Raw genomic sequence first — 21,419 nt, forward strand, 5'->3', positions numbered from 1 at the left:
TAATGTTTTGTTTACTCAGTGTACATGTTCAATGCTAATAACAGAATTCTATCAAATAAATTCTCATGGTAGATGGAAACTGCACTCTTGGTTAAGGGCTTGTAAGTAAGCGTTTCACAGTAAGGTCTACACTCGTTGTATTTGGCACATGTGACAAATAACGTTTGATTTGATTTGAAATATGTTTATATGTTTCCTTTGTTTGGTGTGTCTATCAACAGTGACTCCATTGTTGTCAGAATACACACAGTAACAATCTTGTCAGAAACAAAGAAATCCATTTACTGTATGTTTCAGAAGGTGCTTTGAAGCTGATATTTGGATGGCAACCAGAACCCTAATCCCCTCAACAGTGCCTAAGTGCAAATAAGCATCCTGATGATTAACTCATTCGGTGTATCCGCAGTACCTAAAATCACAAAAACAACACAGAAAACTTCCTGGAGACATATACAGTAAACAATTACTTTAAAAATGATTTTAATTAAACTTAATTGAAAATAAATCCGATCTCATTAATGCAGTATGTGCTTTTTGCCTGCCAAATTAGCTCTAGGTTAAGAAGTCACACTCTTAATTTCGGTAGCCAATTTGCATGAAAACAATGATTCACCCGTGGTATTGTGCCAGCAGCTAGTGAGCAAACACTAGCCATATTTTTTTACTTCTTGGCTGATAATTTGGAGAAATCCACTGAACTATTTTGGTTAATCCCTTGGCTAAACATCTTAATTTCCTCCAATACACTTTCACTTGCAAATTGATTTGGCATAAAATTATCTGTAATGTGTGAATTGAGATTTTAAAAAAATTGATGTGATTTATGTAAAAAATGTGGGAATTTCTCCTAAGGATTTAAAATGCCAGATAAATTATGACAGCAGTTTCAAAGCGTAATGCCATTTCTGCTCCTGTGTGTGTGTGTTATGAACAATAACAACATTTTTCAGTGTAACATTTCTAGTGTTGGTTCAAGAGTTAAATCAACACTGTAAAGAGTTAAATTAACACTCAGTGGTGTAAAATAATCTCAGTTGTTGGTGTTAATTATATATAATATATATATATTGTTTAATGATAAAATATTCACATAGGATCCCACTTGGTGAAGTCCATTGTACCAAAAAATGGATGAATGCAACAATTATGTTTCTGTCACAAACAAATACAGTCATGGGTGGTAACTCAATTTACTCGATTGTCAAGGCACTCTGGGAAATATTTGAATAAGGCTTTACACTATAAGGGTCGACAGACTACTGTGGTTGTTCAGTATTTGAGTAGTTTCAAAGTCTTTCCTCCCCTTTTTTACAAGTTGGGTTGAAACCTGGTTGGCAAGGCTGCACAGTTTGAGAAAGGGGAAGGAAGTCAAAGAGAGAAGGTTAGGACGTGAACAGAAACCTCCCCAAAGGTGATCCAAGCGTCAGAGTAGCCCAATAACGCCATTGTCTTCCTATGGACGACATATGAGTACATTGTTCCTCCATTGTTGCTCCACGCTAGGAAGGAGTATGTGCTTGTTCTCACAAATAAATCATTTGTCCTTTTTCACCAGAATTAAGGGAAATACCACCATTTATTTTTACCACAAGAATACTTTACCAGAATACTATTTCATTACAGTATGTGAGGCTGAGGAATTACAACACTTTAAAGCATGTTGACTTTAACAAGTACATTTACTATGTGGATACTGAAATGTAAAAAACGTATGTTAATGCCCTGATAATAACCATTAAAATGATTTGACATAATAGCATCTCTCTCTCTCTCTCTCTCTCTCTCTCTCTCTCTCTCTCTCTCTCTCTCTCTCTCTCTCGCCTAGGAGGTCTCCCCTTCATCAGAACTTAAAGCAGAATGTCATGACACATCAAATGAAAAGCAGATCAAGCGTGCCATAGATTGCTGTTAGACCGAAAAAGAGGAATGAAATAGCATCATATTAGAAAGAGAGCAAGACCGTTAGCGCCAACCGTAAATTGATCTATCAAACGAGCACTTGACAATTTTTTCCCCTCAATCCTGCATGGAATTATGAAGGCAGACATCCTCATCCGTCCTTGCAGAAAAGAGATTAAGACTTGAAATCAGTTTTCATTTGTCATTTACGGTCTAATTTTTTAATGGAACCAGATGAAATTAGAGCCATGTCCCTGATGTACATTACTGTGTTACTGCCTCAGCACATTTATACAAGTCTCTTAACTGCCATGCGTTGAAGTCAGGTTGAAGTATGACATACATGTGTTCCTGTGTAGCTCAGTTGGTAGAGTTTGGCTCTATTGTAGCGAAATTGCATATTATTATATTATACAATTATGTCTATGGATGCAGGTTTGCTGAGGCTATTATGAGTTGATCATTTTTCAAATGTTCATACATTTCCAAAGTAGCCAGACAACATAGGAGCTAGCAATTCTTCTGTTTGAATCAGTAGAATTGACAATCATTTCAAAGCTCCCTCTTCACTCCCACACACACTCTCCCCCTCATCTTCACTCATAATCTATTATCCAAACCCCCATCATCCCCCCCAACACATGGCTCTTCAGATCTCACTGACCTGCTCCTTTTGCGCTCTACCATTTTGTCTTGTGAGAGGATTTTTATAATATAACTGTGTATTCCATTCAGACTAACAAAGGGCATGGTGCAGGCTGCAGCCCTGGAGCCTGGGGGTGTGGCAGGGACACAATCCTCCACCCCTTTGTCCTTCAATATCAAAGAGAGAAATAAAAAAACAAACAGCATATTTCACCTCAGGCAGATTGCAGTCTCATACCTTTATAGTAGGCATAGCTATATAAATATGCCAATCTGAGGAGGGAATCAGATGTATGATAAGCAATAAAAGCGATATCCCTCTTGACATTTTTGCTAATTTATTGAAAATTAAATAAGGAAATATGTCATTAACATAGGTATTCACACCCCTGAGTCAATACTTTGTAGAAACACCTTTGGCAGCAATTACAGCTGTCAGTCTTTCTGGGTAAGTCTCTAAGAGCTTTCCACACCCTGATTGTGCAACATTTGTCCATTTTGTTATTTTCTAAATTCTTCAAGCTGGTTGTTGATCATTGCAAGACAACCATTTTCAGGTCTTGCCATAGATTTTCAAGTAGATTTAAGTCAAAACTGTAACTCGGCCACTCAGGCACATTCACTGTGTTCTTGGTAAGCAACTCCAGCGTAGATTTGGCCTTGTTTCGGTTATTGTTGCTGAAAAGTGAATTTATCTCCCAGTGACTGGTGGAAAGCAGATTTAACCAGATTTTCCTCTAGGATTTTGTCATTCTGTGGATATTTTATCCTGTAAGACTCCCCAGTCCTTAACGATGCAGCTACCAATATACTTGAAAATATGGAGAGTACTCAGTAATGTGTTGTTTGACAAATATATTTCCACTTGGACGTTATGTGGTAATGTGTGTATGCCAGTGAGAATAAGGTTGTAACACAACAAAATGTTGAAAAAATCAAGGGGTGTGAATACGTTCTGAAAGCACTGTATACACAGGGTCAGTCAGTTACAATGTGCAGGGATGCTGTAGTGATCCAGGTAGATATGTATAGGGGTAAGGTAAGGGTTAAGGTAAGGACTAGGCAAGATATATATTTTATTTTAAGTACTGCGCTATATAGGGTGCCTGTTGGGACGCAACCCTGATAATATTCTGCTTTTACACTCTCAACACAAGCATGGGACGGCATACCTGTGTTGACAGTAGTTATTTATATCCCTCATCATTGGTTCAGAGTGATAACTGTTGCTCTTATCACCACAACGTTTTCCATGCCTGACTTGTCCTTTACTCCCTCTGAACAACCCTCCTTGCTTTTGTTTTTATGGATACATTTTCTTATCTTTTTTTCTTCGACTCGATACAGACTTCATAGTTATCTTCAAGATGGGAATGCATAAAAACTGCACAGAAAGAGGATGTTCACTGTCTAAACATAGTAACACAGTTTTCATTGTAAAATAGTTTAGATTTTCCCTTTTTGTATTCCTTCAGTCTGAATTCAAACAGAATGAATGTGCTTTTATCTTTTTCTGCACATTGTTTTCATTGTGTGTTTACTCTTATTTCCTGCTCCGTGTTATTATAACCTAATGTAACCTGTCTTTTTGAATAAACAGGATCTGAAGGTCCCATGATCATCAGCCAATCAGCTCCCGGCTGTCTCCTCAGGTGTCATGGTTGACCAATCACAGACAGGCCTTCACAGTGCATGAGTCACATTCCTTAACGTGTGTTTGCATTTGTGCATGTGTGTGTTTGTGTGTGGGCATGTGTGTGTGTGGTGTGTGTGTGTAAGGGGTGTGTAAGGGGTGTGTGTTTCTAAGATAAAAAATATAAAATGGTTTTGTTCTTAATGTTGCTTTGCCACTGTTTTCTAGATTTGAGATGATTAGGGTTGTGACTGCTTTTAAACTGGAGCTTAGACAATGTTTTAGTGATAACAAAGATGACGCTTTAATTTGTGCAAAGAGACTTTGTTAAGAAAATAGACCTCTATGTCTTCAGATAAGAAATGGCCCACTATTCCCTATATAGTGCTATGTAGGGGATAATGTGCCATTTGGGATGCATCCCATGTGAATATTGAACTTGTGGCTCCATCTACTCACGAGGTGAACTGTTTGACTCCTGACAGCTCTTGCGAAAGAGTGTCAGTGAGAAACATAATGTTAAAGAGTAAACTTGACCTGCCTTCTGTGGTCATGTTTTTTCCACTTGACAGGTTAAAACAGTGTTAACAGTGGTAGGAAAACAGCAGGGAGAAAAGTGGAGCCACACATTTTCCTGATAAGGGTTGGAAGGATAGAGTTAGTGTTGCAACGGTGTGATCATGGTATCTGTTGAAGTTTAGTTAGTGTTTGCATGCTTTCAATATGCAACAAACTATGTTGTATTCCACTAAAACAGTATCTTTTTACATTTACATTTTGGTCATTTAACCAACTATGAAGGGGACATCCTCATCTGATCTTGCAGATAAGAGATTAAGACTTGAAATCAGTTCTCATTTCTCATTTACTTAATTTTTGTACAGAACCAGATGAAATTAGAGCAACATCCCTTATGTATAATACTGTGTTACTGCCTCAGACCATTTATACAAGTCTCTTTACTCTCCTGCGTTGAATTAAGGTTCCAGTATGACATACATGGGAAAGGGGGAGGGGGATACCTAGTCAGTTTACAACTGAATGCATTCAACTGAAATGGGTCTTCTGCATTTAACCCAACCCCTCTGAATCAGATAGGTGCGGGGGGCTGCCTTAATCATATGGTCCTGTGTAGCTTAGTTGGTAGAGTATGGCTCTTGCAAGGATAGTGTTGTGTGTTAGATTCCTGCTGGTGCCAACCATACAAACATTTATACACACAGTAAGTCGCTTAGGATAAAAATGTCTGCTAAATGGCATATTATTATATTATAAAATGATGTCTATGGATGCATGTTTGCTGAGGTTAATTTGAGTGAATCATTTTTCAATTGTTCATACATTTCCAAAGCAGCCAGACAACATAGGAGTTAGCAAGTCTTCTGTTTAAATCAATAGAATTGACAATCAGTTCAAAGCTCCCTCTTCACTCCCACACACACTCTCGCCCTCATCTTCACTCATAATCTACTATCCAAACCCCCCCATCATCACCCCAACACAGGGCTCTTCAGATCTCACTGACCTGTTCATTTTTTGGGAGTATTTGGTATTTTAATAGAATCCCCATTAGCTGTTGCAAAAGCAGCAGCTACTCTTTCTGGGGTCCACACAAACATAAAACATGACATAATACAGAACATTAGTAGGAAAGAACAGCTCAAGGACAGCACTGCATACATGAGAGACATTATAATAAACAGTGTATTCCATCCAGACTAACAAAGGGCATGGTGCAGGCTGCAGCCCTGGAGCCTGGGGGTGTGGCAGGGACACAATCCTCCTCCCCTTTGTCCTTCAACATCAAAGAGAGCGATGAAAAAAACCTGCATATTTCACCTCAGAGGCAGATTGCAGTCTCATACCTTTATAGTAGGCATAGCTATATAAATATGCAAATCTGAGCATGGAATCAGATATATTATGAGCAATAAAAGTGATATCCCTCCTGAAATTTTTGCTAATTTATTGAAAATTAAATAAGGAAATACAGTTTAAGTCGGAAGTTTACATACACCTTAGCCAAATACATTTATAAACTCAGTTTCACAATTCCTGACATTTAATCCTAGTAAAAATTCCCTGTTTTAGGTCAGTTAGGATCATCAATTTATTTTAAGAATCTGATATGTCAGAATAATATGAGAGAGAATGATTTATTTCAGCTTTAATTTCTTTCATCACATTCCCAGTGGGTCAGAAGTTTACATGCACTCATTTAATATTTGGTAGCATTGCCTTTAAATTGTTTAACTTGGGTCAAATGTTTCGGGTAGCCTTCCACAAGCTTCCCACAATAAGTTGGGTGAATTTTGGCCCATTTCTCCTGACAGAGCTGGTGCCACTGAGTCAGCCTCCTTGCTCGCACACACTTTTTCAGTTCAGCCCACACATTTTATATAGGATTAAGGTCAGGGCTTTGTGATGGCCACTCCAATACCTTGACTTTATTGTCCTTAAGCCATTTTTCCACAACTTTAGAAGTGTGCTTGAGGTCATTGTCCATTTGGAAGACCCATTTGCGACCAAGCTTTAACTTCCTGACTGATGTCTTGATGTTGCTTCAATATATCCACATAATTTTCCTACCTCATGATGCCATCTATTTTGTGAAGTGCACCAGTCTCTCCAGCAGCAAAGCACCCCACAACATGATGATGCTGCCACCCCCGTGCTTCACGGTTGGGATGGTGTTCTTTGGCTTGCAAGCCTCCCCCTTTTTCCTCCAAATATTTTTGTTTCATCAGACCAGAGGCTGCTTGGTTCCATGGTGTTTATACTTACATGCTATTGTTTGTACAGATGAACGTGGTACCTTCAGGCATTTGGAAATTGCTCCCAAGGATAAACCAGACTTGTGGAGGTCCACATTTTCTTTCTGAGGTCTTGGCTGATTTATTTGGATTTTCCCATGATGTCAAGCAAAGAGGCACTGAGTTTGAAGGTAGGCCTTGAAATACATCCACAGGTACACCTCCAATTAACTCAAATGATGTCAATTAGCCTATCAGAAGCTTCTAATGCAATTTTATTTTTTTTATTTTTTTTTATTTCACCTTTATTTAACCAGGTAGGCTAGTTGAGAACAAGTTCTCATTTGCAACTGCGACCTGGCCAAGATAAAGCATAGCAGTGTGAGCATACAACAAAGAGTTACACATGGAGTAAACAATTAACAAGTCAATAACACAGTAGAAAACGAAGGGGGGGTCTATATACAATGTGTGCAAAAGGCATGAGGAGGTAGGCAAATAATTACAATTTTGCAGATTAACACTGGAGTGATAAAAGATCAGATGGTCATGTACAGGTAGAGATATTGGTGTGCAGAAGAGCAGAAAAGTAAATAAATAAAAACAGTACGGGGATGAGGTAGGTGAAAAGGGTGGGCTATTTACCAATAGACTATGTACAGCTGCAGCGATCGGTTAGCTGCTCAGATAGCTGATGTTTGAAGTTGGTGAGGGAGATAAAAGTCTCCAACTTCAGCGATTTTTGCAATTCGTTCCAGTCACAGGCAGCAGAGTACTGGAACGAAAGGCGGCCAAATGAGGTGTTGGCTTTAGGGATGATCAGTGAGATACACCTGCTGGAGCGCGTGCTACGGATGGGTGTTGCCATCGTGACCAGTGAGCTGAGATAAGGGCGGAGCTTTACCTAGCATAGACTTGTAGATGACCTGGAGCCAGTGGGTCTGGCGACGAATATGTAGCGAGGGCCAGCCGACTAGAGCATACAAGTCGCAGTGGTGGGTAGTATAAGGTGCTTTAGTGACAAAACGGATGGCACTGTGATAGACTGCATCCAGTTTGCTGAGTAGAGTGTTGGAAGCCATTTTGTAGATGACATCGCCGAATTTTCAGGAATTTTCCAAGCTGTTTAAAGGCACAGTCAACGTAGTGTATGTAAACTTCTGACCCACTGGAATTGTGATACAGTGAATTATAAGTGAAATAATCTGTCTGTAAACAATTGTTGGCAAAATTACTTGTGTCATGCACAAAGTAGATGTCCTAACCGACTTGCCAAAACTATAGTTTGTTTTCAAGACATTTGTGGAGTGGTTGAAAAACCAGTTTTAAAGACTCCAACCTAAGTGTATGTAAACTTCCGACTACAACTGTATGTCGTTTACATATGTTTTCACACCCCTGAGACAATACTTTGTAGAAGCACCTTTGGCAGCAATTACAGCTGAATTGCTGTAAATAACAATCAGGGTGCTGTAATTGCTGTGAGTCTTTCTGGGTATGTCTCTAAGAGCTTTCCACACCCTGATTGTGCAACATTTGTCCATTCTTATTTTCAAAATTCTTCAAGCTCTGTCGAATTGGTTGTTAATCATTGCTAGACAACCATTTTCAGGTCTTGCCATAGATTTTCAAGTAGATTTAAGTCAAAACTCCACCGCTTAGGCACATTCACTGTGTTCTTGGTAAGCAACTCCAGTGTAGATTTGGACTTGTGTTTTAGGTTATTGTCCCGATGAAAGAATTGAATTCATCACCCAGTGTCTGGTGGAGATCAGACTGAACCAGGTTTTCCTCTAGGATTTTGCCATTTCATAGATTTCTTTATCCTGTTAAACTCCCCAGTCCTTAACGATTTTAAGCATACCCATAACATGATGCAGCCACCAATATACTTTAAAATATGAAGAGTGTTACTCAGTAATGTGTTGTTTTGGATTTGCCCCAAACATAACACTTTGTTTTCATGACAAAAAGTGAATTGCTTTGCCACATTTTTTAAAGTATTACTTTAGTGCCTTGTTGCAAACAGGATGCATGTTTTGGAACATGTTTTATTCTGTATAAGCTTCCTTCTTTTCACTCTGTCTATTAGGTTAGTATTGTGGAGTAACTACAATGCTGTTGATCCATCCTCAGTTTTCTCCTATCACAGCCATTAAACTCTGTAACTGTTTTAAGGTCACCATTGGCCTAATGGTGAAATCCCAGAGTTTTTTCTTCATCTCTGGCAACTAAGTTAGAAAGGATGCCTGTATCTTTGTAGTGACTGGGTGTATTGATACACCATCCAAAGTGTAATTAATAACTTCACCGTGCTCAAAGGGATATTCAGTGTCTGCATTTTATGTATATATTTTCATCTACTAATCTTCCAATAGGTTCCCTTCTTGCGAGGCATTGGGAAACCTCCCTGTTCTTTGTGGTTGAATCTGTGTTTGAAATCCACTGCTTGACTGTGGAACCTTACAATTATCTGTATGTGTGGGGTACAGAGATGAGGTAGTCAATTATGTTAAACACTATTATTCCACACAGAGGGAGTCCATGCAACTTAATATGTGACTTGTTAAGCCAATATTTACTCCTGAACATATTTGGCTTGCCATAACAAAGGGGTTGAATACTTATTAACTCAAGACATTTCAGCTTTTCATTTTTTATTAATTTGTAAAAATGTCAATAAACATAATTCCACTTGGACATAATGGGGTTATTTGTGGATGCCAGTGACATTTTTTACTTTTTTAATCAATTTTAAATTCAGGCTGTAACAACAAAATGTGGAAAAAGTCAAGGGGTGTGAATACTTTCGGAAGGCACTGTGTATACAGGGTCAGTCAATTCCAGTGCCATATTTACTATGTGCAGGGATGCTGAAGTAAGAGGTAGATATCTATAAGAGTAAGGTGATTAGGCATCAGGATATACGATACAAAAAATACTGCACTATATATTGAATTATTGGGACGGACACCCAGATAATATTCTGCTTTTACACTCTCAACACATGGGACGGCATACTTGTGATGAGAGTAGTTATTTATATCCCTCATCATTGGTTCAGAGTGATAACTGTTGTTCTTATCACCACAACGTTTTCCATGCCTGACTTTTCCTTTGCAGCCGCTCAACAACCCTCCTTGTTTTTCTCTTTATGGATACATTTTCTTATCTTTTTTTCTTCCATTCAATACAGACGTAAAACTGCACAGAAAGAGGATTTTCACTGTCTAAACATAATAACATAGTTTTTTGTAAAATAGTTTAGATTTTCCCTTGTTGTATTTGTTTAGTCTGAATTCAAACAGAATGAATGTGCTTTTTCTGCACATTATTTTCATTATGTGGTTAATCTTATTTCCTGCTCCGTATTTTTAACCTAATGTAACCTATCTTTTTGAATAAACAGGATCTGAAGGTCCCATGATTATCAGCCAATCAGATCCCAGCTGTCTCCTCAGGTGTCAGGGCTGACCAATCACAGACAGGTTTTCACAACACGAGTCCCCATTCATTGATTTTGTGTTTGTGTGTGAGTGTGTGCAATTGTGTGTAAGGGGTGTGTGTTTCTAAGATATAAATATTAAATGTTTTTGTTAATGATGTTGCTTTGCCACTGTTTTCTCGATTTGAGATGATTAGGGTTGTGACTGCTTTTAAACTGGAGCTTAGACAATGTTTTAGTGATAACAAAGATTACGCTTTAATTTGTGCAAAGAGACTTTGTTAAGAAAATAGACCTCTGTCTTCAGATAAGAAAACTGTTCCCCTGACCACCTATAACCACAGAGCAGTGTTCTACATGAACATCATTAAGATCACACCACCTTTACCTGAGGCAGCACATTAGCTGCATGGTTGCATCCTAAATGGCCCACTATTCCCTATATAGTGCTATGTAGGGGATAATGTGCCATTTGGGATGCATCCCATGTGAATATTGAACTTGTGGCTCCATCTACTCATGAGGTGAACTGTTTGACTCCTGACAGCTCTTGCGAAAGAGTGTCAGTGAGAAACATAATGTTAAAGAGTAAACTTGACCTGCCTTCTGTGGTCATGTTTTTTCCACTTGACCAGTTAAAACAGTGTTAACAGTGGGGGGAAAACAGCAGGGAGAAAAGTGGAGCCACACATTTTCCTGATAAGGGTTGGAAGGATAGAGTTAGCGTTGCAACTGTGTGATCATGGTTTCTACTGAAGTTTAGTTAGTGTTTGCATGCTTTCAATATGCAACAAACTATGTTGTATTCCACTAAAACAGTATTTTGTTACATATAGGTAATTTAACAAGCTAAGGGAGACATCCTCATCTGTCCTTACAGATACAAGATTAAGACTTGAAATCAGTTTCCATTTACTTAATTTTTTAAAGGAACCAGATGAAATTAGAGCAACATCCCATATGTATAATACTGTGTTACTGCCTCAGGCCATTTATACAAGTCTCTTTACTGCCCTGTGTTGAAGTAAGGTTCCAGTATGACATAGGTACATGTGGTCCTGTGTGTATACGCTGGGAGTCAGGAAGCAGGTGTAGGTTAGTTTAATGATAATGAAAGGCAGATAAACAAAACAGGAGTGCACTGAACATGAGTGCACTGAACATGACCAAAACCAATACTGCCTTATGACTGAGGCTACTGAGGGCTAAATAAAGGGATTAAAAGGTCCAGGTGTGTGTAACGATGGGGAGCAGGTGTGCATAATGATGGTTGCCAGGACCGGTGGTTAGTAGAAGTGCGATGTCACGCATGGGAGTAGGCATTAAAGTATCCCGTTCCTTTACGCGCGGACGATGTCAACCGCAGGACGATGTCAACCGCAGGACGATGTCAGCCAAGAGGACGGCCCCAAGGACGAGGAGCGGGCCGGTCCGTCGGCAGAGATGGAAATCCCGGACAATGTTGGGGTCCAGAATGTCGGCCGTCGGGACCCGACAGCACTCGTCTGGGCCGTACCCCTCCCAGTTCACCAGTTATTGGAGCCGACCCCTACGTCATTGGGAGTCCAGGAGTGACCTGATGTTGTGAGGGTGTTCCCATTGATGTCCTGAGGAGGCGGAGCGGTGTCGTATGGGACGGCACCAGCCAGGGGACCAGGAACCACCGGCCCGAGGAGGGAAACAGGAAAAGAGGGTTAGATCCGGTAGTTGGTGGGGAGTTGTAATCGATATGTTACCTCGTTGATATGTGCTCAAACCAAATCTCCCCAGCACGCTTTAGCAGGGACACTCTTTCCTCGCGCTCCCCTGCCGCAAGCTGACCCCCAGTTTGTGGTGCCCTTCAAAGTCCTCCGGGGGGGAGGACTAAAAGCGTGCTGGGGAGATTTGGTTTGAGCACATATGAAGCAGGAGTTGACATAGCGGGCAACGTCCTGCGCAAAGGTGGACTACCAGTATTTTGTGGAGATAGAGTGAATGTTTCGGGTGATATCTGGGTGTCCATCGGCGAGGGATGTGTGCACCCAGGTCAACAGCCGACTCCTTACCCCTGTGAGAACGTAGGTTTCAGCCGCCTCGCCGTCTGTATGTACTCCAGGTTCCGATGTTGTTAAGGATGAGAAATGGGTCCTTGGTGCCCTCCAGCCAGTGTCTCCACTTCTCTAATGCCAACCTCACCGCCTTCCTCTCTGTAGGAGACACTGGCTGTAGTATGCACATGGATACAGTAGTATGCACATGGATACCATTTCTGTGGGTTACCTTGACGGGACCTTGACAGGACGGCCCCCACGCCAACTTCTGAGGCATCCAGCTCCACCACGAAGGGCAGCGTAGGATCTGGGGGTTTCAGTAACAGGGCGGGGTGAAACGCCCCTTCAGTAGGTGGAATGCCTCATAGGCTGAATGTCTCTACACCGACTTATGGGGACCGCCCTTGAGGTGAGAGGAGGGAGCTCTTAATGAAGTGGCGGTAAAAGTTGGTAAGCCCCAAAAACCGTTGGAACCTCTTTACGGTGGTTGGGACTGGCCATTACCGGACTGCCTCAACCTTCATTTCATCCATCCTCACTAACCTGCGGGCTGATCCGGTACCCCAAAAAGGAGACAGTGACCTGATGGAACTGGCACTTCTCCGCTTTGACATACAGGCAGTTCTCCAGGAGGCATCTCAGGACTACTCGGACATGGGCGATGTGATCCTCCAAGATGGCCGAGTAGACCTGGATGTTGTCGATATACACGACCACCTGGTGCCTGAGCATGTCCCGGAACACCTCGTTCACAAACACCTGGAACACCGACGGAGCATTGGCTAATCCATAAGGTATCACCAAGTACTCATAGTGCCCAGACATCGTGCTGAAGGCAGTTTTCCATTCATCCCACTCTCGGATGCGGATCAGATTGTAGGCAATCCGCAGGTCCAGTTTAGTAAAAAACTGGCCCCGCGGGGCTGTTCGATAGCGGCTGGCACCAATGGGAGAGGGTAGTGGTACTTGGTGGTGATGGAATTGAGGCGTCTAATCTATGCATGGACGTAGACCTCCGTCCTTCTTGGCCACAAAGAAGAAGCCTGCCGATGCAGAGGAGATGGATGAGTGGATGAAAACCCTGTTGGAGAACCTCCTCAATGTACTCCTTTATGGCCTCGGTTTCAGCCACCGACAGAGGTGGCTGCGCGGAGCATGCAAGCAGGTTGAGGACACAGTTCCAGGGGCGATGAGGAGGGAGACAGGTGGTGCGGGTCTTGGAGAAAACCTCCCAGATATCCTGGTAAACCTCTGGGATGTCAAGCTGGAGGGCCACCAAATGTCTCTCAACTGACCTGGAACCACAGGGTAAGGGAAAGCAGGTCCTCCGACATCCGGGTGCCCAGGCGGTGATTTTCATCCTTGACCAGGAGATGTTGAGGTCATGACGTTGGAGCCACGGGAGGCCGAGGATGACTTTGTTTATGGGTACGGTGATGATGAGGAAGGGAAGGCTTTCTTGGTGCCTGGGTCCCATGGTAAGGGTGAGTGGTGCTGTGTTGTGCGTGATTGTGCCGGATCCCAATGGTTGAGGGCTTGGACCAGAAGAGGAGAGAAGAGCGGGTACTAGGTGATGTTCATGGAGGAAGCAAGGGTTTTGTCTATGAAATTCCCCGTGGCACCGGAATTCACTAGGGCTGTAGAGTCAACACGCCGAGGGACAGCCAGTGAAATGGAAACCAGGAACAGTTTGTCGGAAAGCAATAATGATGGAATACTCATGCCTGCCCTGGGAGATGGACCACCCCTCTGCCCCTATGGACTTCGGATTGGGACAGATACCACTGCAGCTGGTGCCCCTGCAGGCTGCAATAGGAACCAAGCCCCAGCTGTTTCTGGCTCTGTCGGTCTCCCGAGGGGAGGTGTGGGGCCCCTACCTCCATGGGTTCAGGCTCTGCCTCAGAGCGGCCAAAGGAGGAGGGCAAGAGGCAAGGGTGGCACCGGCTCTCCTGAAGAAGGTTGTCCTGATGGATTGCCATTGCGAGGAACGCGTCCAAGGAAAGGTTGTCATCCCGGCACGCCAACTCAGTCTGGACCTCCTTGCGCAGTCCTCTTCGGAATAGGGTGCAGAGTGTTGGCTCATTCCATCCGCCCTCACCTTCCATGGTCTGGAAGGTGAGGACGTACTCCGCAGTGGTCTGGGCACCCTGCCGGAGTTGGAGAAGTTGCTCACCTCCCTCCCTGCCCTTCGGTGGATGGTCAAAGACCGCACTGAACAGAATCATTAACCTCTTGTAGGAACCCAGCTCTTCCTCTCCTTTCTCCCAGACGGCCATAGCCCACTCCAACACCTGCCCGGTCAGCAGGGAAATGACAGTGGCAAACTTGGACATCTTGTGGTGGGGGCTCCCGTCTGATGGGTGAAATAGGGGAGCATTGGAGTAGGATGCCACGGCATTTGGGTGGAGTCCTGTCATACTTGTCCGGGTGGGACAGTCAGGCATCGCTGACCTGGGCGGACTGCTGATAGGCTGGGGGGCTGGCTCTCTGGTATGACCCATGGTAGGAGGCCCTCTGCTAGTTGGAGATGAATCCTCTCGGAGGTGGTGGAGGATGCAGAGGACCTCATCCATAGTCGCACCCAGGTGCGCCAACTGATCATGGTGTTGTCCCTGTTTGCCGTCAGTCTGGGAGATGTCTTTTTCTTCTGGTGCTTACATATGGAGAGGCAGTATTCTGTAACGTATACACTGGGAGTCAGGAATCAGGTGCAGAAGGTGAATTTAATGCTAAGAAAAGGAAACAGGAGAAGCGTAATGAATGTGACCAAAACCAATACTGCCTGATGACTGAGGCTACTGAGGGCTAAATAAAAGGAGAGTAAATCAAGGTGATAATCAGGTCCAGGTGTGCGTCATGATGGTTGCCAGGACCGGTGGTTAGTAGACCGGCGACTCGAGCACTGGAGTGGGGGAGTAGACGTGACATTATGGCTCTTGCAAGGATGGTGTTATGGGTTAAATTCCCTCTGGGGCCACACATACGAAAATGTATTCACACAGTACTGTGAGTTGCTTTGGATATTTTTTTTTGCTAAATGGCATATTATTATATTATAAAATTGTGTCTATGGATGCAGGTTTGCTGAGGTTAATTTGAGTGGATAATATTTAAAAATGTTGTACATTTCCAAAGCAGCCAGACAACATAGGAGCTAGCTATTCTTCTGTTTAAATCAATAGAATTGATAATTAGTTCAAAGCTCCCTCTTCACTCCCACACACACTCTCCCCCTCCTCTTCACTCATAATCTATTATCGAAACCCCCATCATCCCCCCCAACACATTGTTCTTCAGATCTCACTGACCTGCTCATTTTGCTCTCTACCATTTTGTCTTGTGAGAGGATTTTTATAATAAACAGTGTATTCCATCCAGACTGCATGGTGCAGGCTGCAGCCCTGGAGCCTGGGGGTGTGGCAGGGACACAATCCTCCACCCCTTTGTACTTCAACATCAATGAGCGAGATGCTAAAAAAAACGGCATATTTCACCTCAGAGCCAGATTGCAATCTCTGTTCTTAATTATGGTGATACTATTTATCAAAAAGAAGCTGCCCTTTCTCGTAAACCCCTGGATGCCATTTTTCATAGCGCCATTCAATTTATCACAGGAGGCAGTTTATTACTCATCACTGTATTCTTTATCCAAAGGTTGGCTGGACCTCTTTGAAGTCACGTAGATCACATCATTATGCTCTTTTTGTTCACTAAGCCCAGATCCACAAACTTCCGACTTACTTAACATCACTGTTAAGATTTAAAATGACAAGTTATCAAACACATTCACAGGGTTGGTTAGCTGTCTAGAGAGTTCAATAGATCCATCTTTGGTTTCCTTGCACCTTGCATGTGAAATGATCTCCAATACACTTTAAAATTGGAGGAGTTGGTGCCGCTTGGTCATTTCAAACGGTTGTTAGGGGACTTTTTTACTGAGGGGATGTGTCTGTTATTTATGATTGTGTTTAGCTTTTTGTGTATTGTTGTGTATAATAACTTGTATTTTAATGTGTAAATGAATCAAATCAAATCCAATTTTATTGGTCACATACACATGGTTAGTAGATGTTATTGCGAGTGTAGCGAAATGCTTGTGCTTCTAGTTACGACAGTGCAGCAATATCTAACATGTAATCTAACAATTCCACAACAACTACCTAATACACACAAATATAATTCACGGAATAGAATAAGAATATATACATATAAATATATGGATGCGCAATGACAGAGCGGCATAGGCAAGATGCAATAGATGGTATAAAATACAGTATATACATATGAAATGAGTAATGCAAGATATGTAAACATTATTAAAGTGGGATTATTAAAGTGGCTAGTGTTCCATTTATTAAAGTGGCCAATGATTTCAAGTCTGTATGTAGGCAGCAGCCTCTCTATGTTAGTGATGGCTGTTTAACAGTCTGATGACCTTGAGATAGAAGCTGTTTTCAGTCTCTCGGGTCCCAGCTTTGATGCACCTGTACTGACCTCACCTTCTGAAGGATATCGGGGTGAACAGGCAGTGGCTCGAATGGTTGTTGTCCTTGATGATCTTTTTGGCCTCCTGAGTGCTGTAGGTGTATTGGATGGCAGGTATTTTTCCCCCGGTGATGCATTGTGCAGACCGCACCACCCTCTGGAGAGCCCTGCGGTTGTGGGCGGTGCAGTTGCCGTACCAGGCGGTGATACAGCACGACAGGATGCTCTCAATTGTGCATCTGTAAACGTTTGTGAGGGTTTTAGGTGACAAGACAAATTTCTTCAACCTCCTGAGGTTGAAGAGGCACTGTTGCACCTTCTTCACCACACTGTCTGTGTGGGTTGACCATTTCAGTTTGTCCGTGATGTGTATGCTGAGGAACTTAAAACTTTCCAAAACTTGCTGTCCCGTTGATGTGGATAGGAGGTGCTCCCTCTGCTGTTTCCTGAAGTCCACGATCATCTCCTTTTGTTTTGTTGATGTTGAGTGAGAGGTTGTTTTCCTGACACCCCACTCCGAGGGCACTCACTTCCTCCCTGTAGGCCGTCTCGTCGTTGTTGGTAATCAAGCCTACCACTGTAGTATCATCTGCAAACTTGATGATTGAGTTGGAGGCGTGCATGGCCACGCAGTCATGGAGGGACAGGGAGTACAGGAGGGGGCTGAGCATGCACCCTTGTGGAGCCCCAGTGTTGAGGATCAGCGAAGTGGAGATGTTGTTTTCTACCTTCACCACCTGGGGGCGGCCCGTCAGGAAGTCCAGTTCCCAGTTTCACAGGGAGGGGTTGAGACCCAGGCCTCATGCTTAATGATGAGCTTTGAGGGTACTATGGTGTTGAACGCTGAGCTGTAGTCAATGAACAGCATTTTTACATAGGTATTTCTCTTGTCCGGATGGGATAGGGCGGTGTGCAGTGTGATGGTGATTGCATCGTCTGTGGACCTATTGGGGCGGTAAGCAAATTGAAGTGGGTATAGGGTGACAAGTAAGGTGGAGGTGATATGATCCTTGACTAGTCTCTCAAAGCACTTCATGATGAAATAAGTGAGTGCTACGGGGTGATAGTCATTTAGTTCAGTTACCTGTGTAGTTTAATGTGTTGATTGTATGTGTATTGTGGTGCTACACATGGGTCATCTGGAAAAGAGACCTTGGTCTCAGCATTGACTCCCTGTGAAAATAAAGGTAAAACAGGCATAGCTATATAAATTTGCCAATTTGAAGAGGGAATCAGATGTATTTTAAACAATAAAAGCGTTATCCCTCTTGCACCCCCTTACATTATTTTAGGTAACCAGCAAAAGAGCAAAAGAAAAATTCAGGATTTTTTTCAGTTGCCTTCGAGCTGAAAGTGTCTATATGCACTGTCAGATGATGTGAGCCTTTTTCATTTTGGATCCACATTGACAGGGTTCCCATATAGAACAACACATTTCACTGCACCTATACAGTGTATGTGGATTCTTTTTTATTTTTTTACCAGAGCCATCAGGTGAATTTGAGACTCGACCTGGGATAGCATGCTTGTGATGAGAGTAGTTTTTTATATCCCTCATCATTGGTTCAGAGTGATAACTGTTGTTCTTATCACCACAACGTTTTCCATGCCTGACTTTTCCCTTGTAGCTGCTCAACAACCCTCCTTGTTTTTCTCTTTATGGATACATTTTCTTATCTTTTTTCTTCCACTCAATACAGACTTCATAGTTATCTCTAAGATGGGAATGCATAAAACTGCACAGAAAGAGGATTTTCACTGTAACATGGTGTAAATTAGTTTAGATTTTCCCTTTTTGTATTCCTTCAGTCTGAATTCAAACAGAATGAATGTGCTTTTATCTTTTTCTGCACATTGTTTTCATTATGTGTTTACTCTTATTTCCTGCTTCGTATTATTATAACCTAATGTAACCTGTTCTTTTGAATAAACAGGTTCTGAATGACCCATGATCATCAGCCAATCAGCTCCCGGCTGTCTCCTCAGGTGTCAGGGCTGACCAATCACAAACAGGCCTTCACAATGCACGAGTCCCATTTATAAAATGTGCGCACACACACAAAAGGCACACATTGTCATTGTCCATCTGTATTGTAATTTTAATTGTTTTTGGTAATATTCCCAGGGACTGGAACCGAAATGAACTCCACCTTGATAGAAATGTTGATTAATGTGTACTGTCCCTGTAAAAATAAATGTAATTAAGTAAAGTAAGGAAAGTGCATATGTGTGTTTATGTGCATTTTCTGTGTGCTTGCATGTGAGTGTGTGCGTGTCTTTGTGTAAGGGGTGTTAGTTTCTAAAATAAAAATTTACAATAGTCTTGTTCTTCATGTTGCTTTGCCACTGTTTTCTAGATTTTAGATGATTGGGGTCATGACTGTTACAGAATGTCTTAGGCGATAACAACTATTATGTTATCATTTTTGCAAAGAGACTGTTAGGAAAACATACCTTTCATGTGTTTAGATAAGATCCCCTCTGACCACCAATAACCACAGAGCAGTGTTGTACATTAACACCATGGAGATCACACTACCTTTACCTGAGGCAGCACATTCTCCGCATGGCTGCGCTCTAATAGGGTGCCATTTGGGATGCAGACAATGTTAATCTTTAACATGTGCCCCCCATCTACATCTGCGCTGAATTGTTTGTTTCAGTGAGAAACATAAAATTACATAAACTTGACCTGCTTTCTGTGATCAAGTGTTTTCCACTTGATCGGTTAACAGTGGGGGGAAAACAGCAGGGAGAAAAGTAGAGCCACACATTTTCCTGATAAGGGTTGGAAGGATAGAGTTAGCGTTGCAACTGTGTGATCATGGTTTCTACTGAAGTTGAGATTGTTTTAAATCCTAGTATTTTGTACATTTATATTTTGGTCATTTAGCTGACACTCTTATCCAGAGTGACTTACAGTCAATGCATTCAATGAAGCAGAGGCTCCTCAGAGGAGGAAGGGGAGGACCATCTTCCTCAGTGAATTTCATAAAAATAGTGAAACAATTAAAAAGTTATCCTTTTTAGATAAAACTACAAACTGTATTCACATATCACCAAATAATTAATTAAAACACACTGTTACAGCAGCCTCAACAGCACTCTATATGGTAGCACCATGGTGTAGCCGGAGGACAGCTAGCTTCCCTCCTCTTCTGGGTACTTTGACATCAATGCAAAACCTAGGGAATCATCGTTCTCACCCCCTTCCACAGACTCACACAGTAATTATGACAACTTCCGGAGGGCATCTTCCAACCTACCAGAGCTCTTGCAGAATGAACTGACATGTTGTCCACCCAATCAAACGATCCGAGAATGAATCTAGTACTGAAAGCATAAGCTACAGCTAGGTAGCACCGCAGTGTATACAATGTGGTGAGTAGTTAACTCAGAGAGAGAAAGACAATAGTTTAACTGTTTTGAACAAATACATTTCTTCAAAAATGAAGGAGGAGAGAGAGCTATATTTCGTCATCTGTTTTTCACTTTTACTTACTTAACAAGCTAGAAAATGCAGCTAGCTAGTTTAGCCTACTCAATTACCTTGTTCAAACAGAGGGATGCTATGTTTGTTAGCTGGCACCTAGGTTGAATTCATAGGCTAGGTTGTAGCAACCTCATGATGGGGATAGGAACCATTTGATTATAATGTAGTAGCCTAAACCTATTGATGTGAATGACAGTCCTCCAATATGCTGTAATAGAAATAAGGCCATGCTCATAAAATTAATAATCGTCCTCCCTCATCTTAAACGGCACCGACCTCCACTGCAATGAAGGTAGGTAAAACAACCACATATCACAGTCATTGCAGGTAAATCTCTACTCAATAAATCAGCTAACACGGTGGACATTGAAGATTTTGACATACTTTTCTCTTTTCGCAGCAGTTTGACCTGCGATTATGGTAATAAAGTATTTCTCCAACAGAGTTGTAATACGAAATGAAAGTCCAAAATGCATGCAACATGATCATTCTGTAATGTTGGGATTTTAGTGCTTTCCTGAGGTGTAGGCTATTACTCAACCACTAAGGTAGGTAGGTGTATCTACAGTATATGATTGACTAATGAAGCAAGATAAGCTGGATGCTGATAGTGGGAAGTGTTCATTGCCCTGATATTGAGATAGGAAGGACATAATGGGTCGTATTCATTAGGTATCAAACGGACCAAAGAAAATGGACTAAAACAGGAAGGCATTAACTGAACATGCCCAATTAGAAATGCAAATGTTCATTTTCCATTGAAAAACGTTTGCTACAGTGTTCACTAATGAATACAAGTTCATCTAGAATACAAACATGCTGGGCCCATACCTGTTAACATTAGAAAACATGTATATTTTAGTTTAAGTATCAGCCAATTATAAGCGTTGACGTAGTTGCTTGTGATCAAAGGCTACATGTTAGCTGTTCCCATGACATAAACTGGCACATTTAGCCCTATGCTACACTCTTAAAAATAAAGATGTAAATTGGAATCTGAATAAGGTTCTTGAAAGCGATGCCATAAAGGGAACAA

Source organism: Oncorhynchus kisutch, linkage group LG11, assembly GCF_002021735.2.
Source record: "Oncorhynchus kisutch isolate 150728-3 linkage group LG11, Okis_V2, whole genome shotgun sequence".
Classification (NCBI taxonomy): Eukaryota; Metazoa; Chordata; class Actinopteri; order Salmoniformes; family Salmonidae; genus Oncorhynchus; species Oncorhynchus kisutch.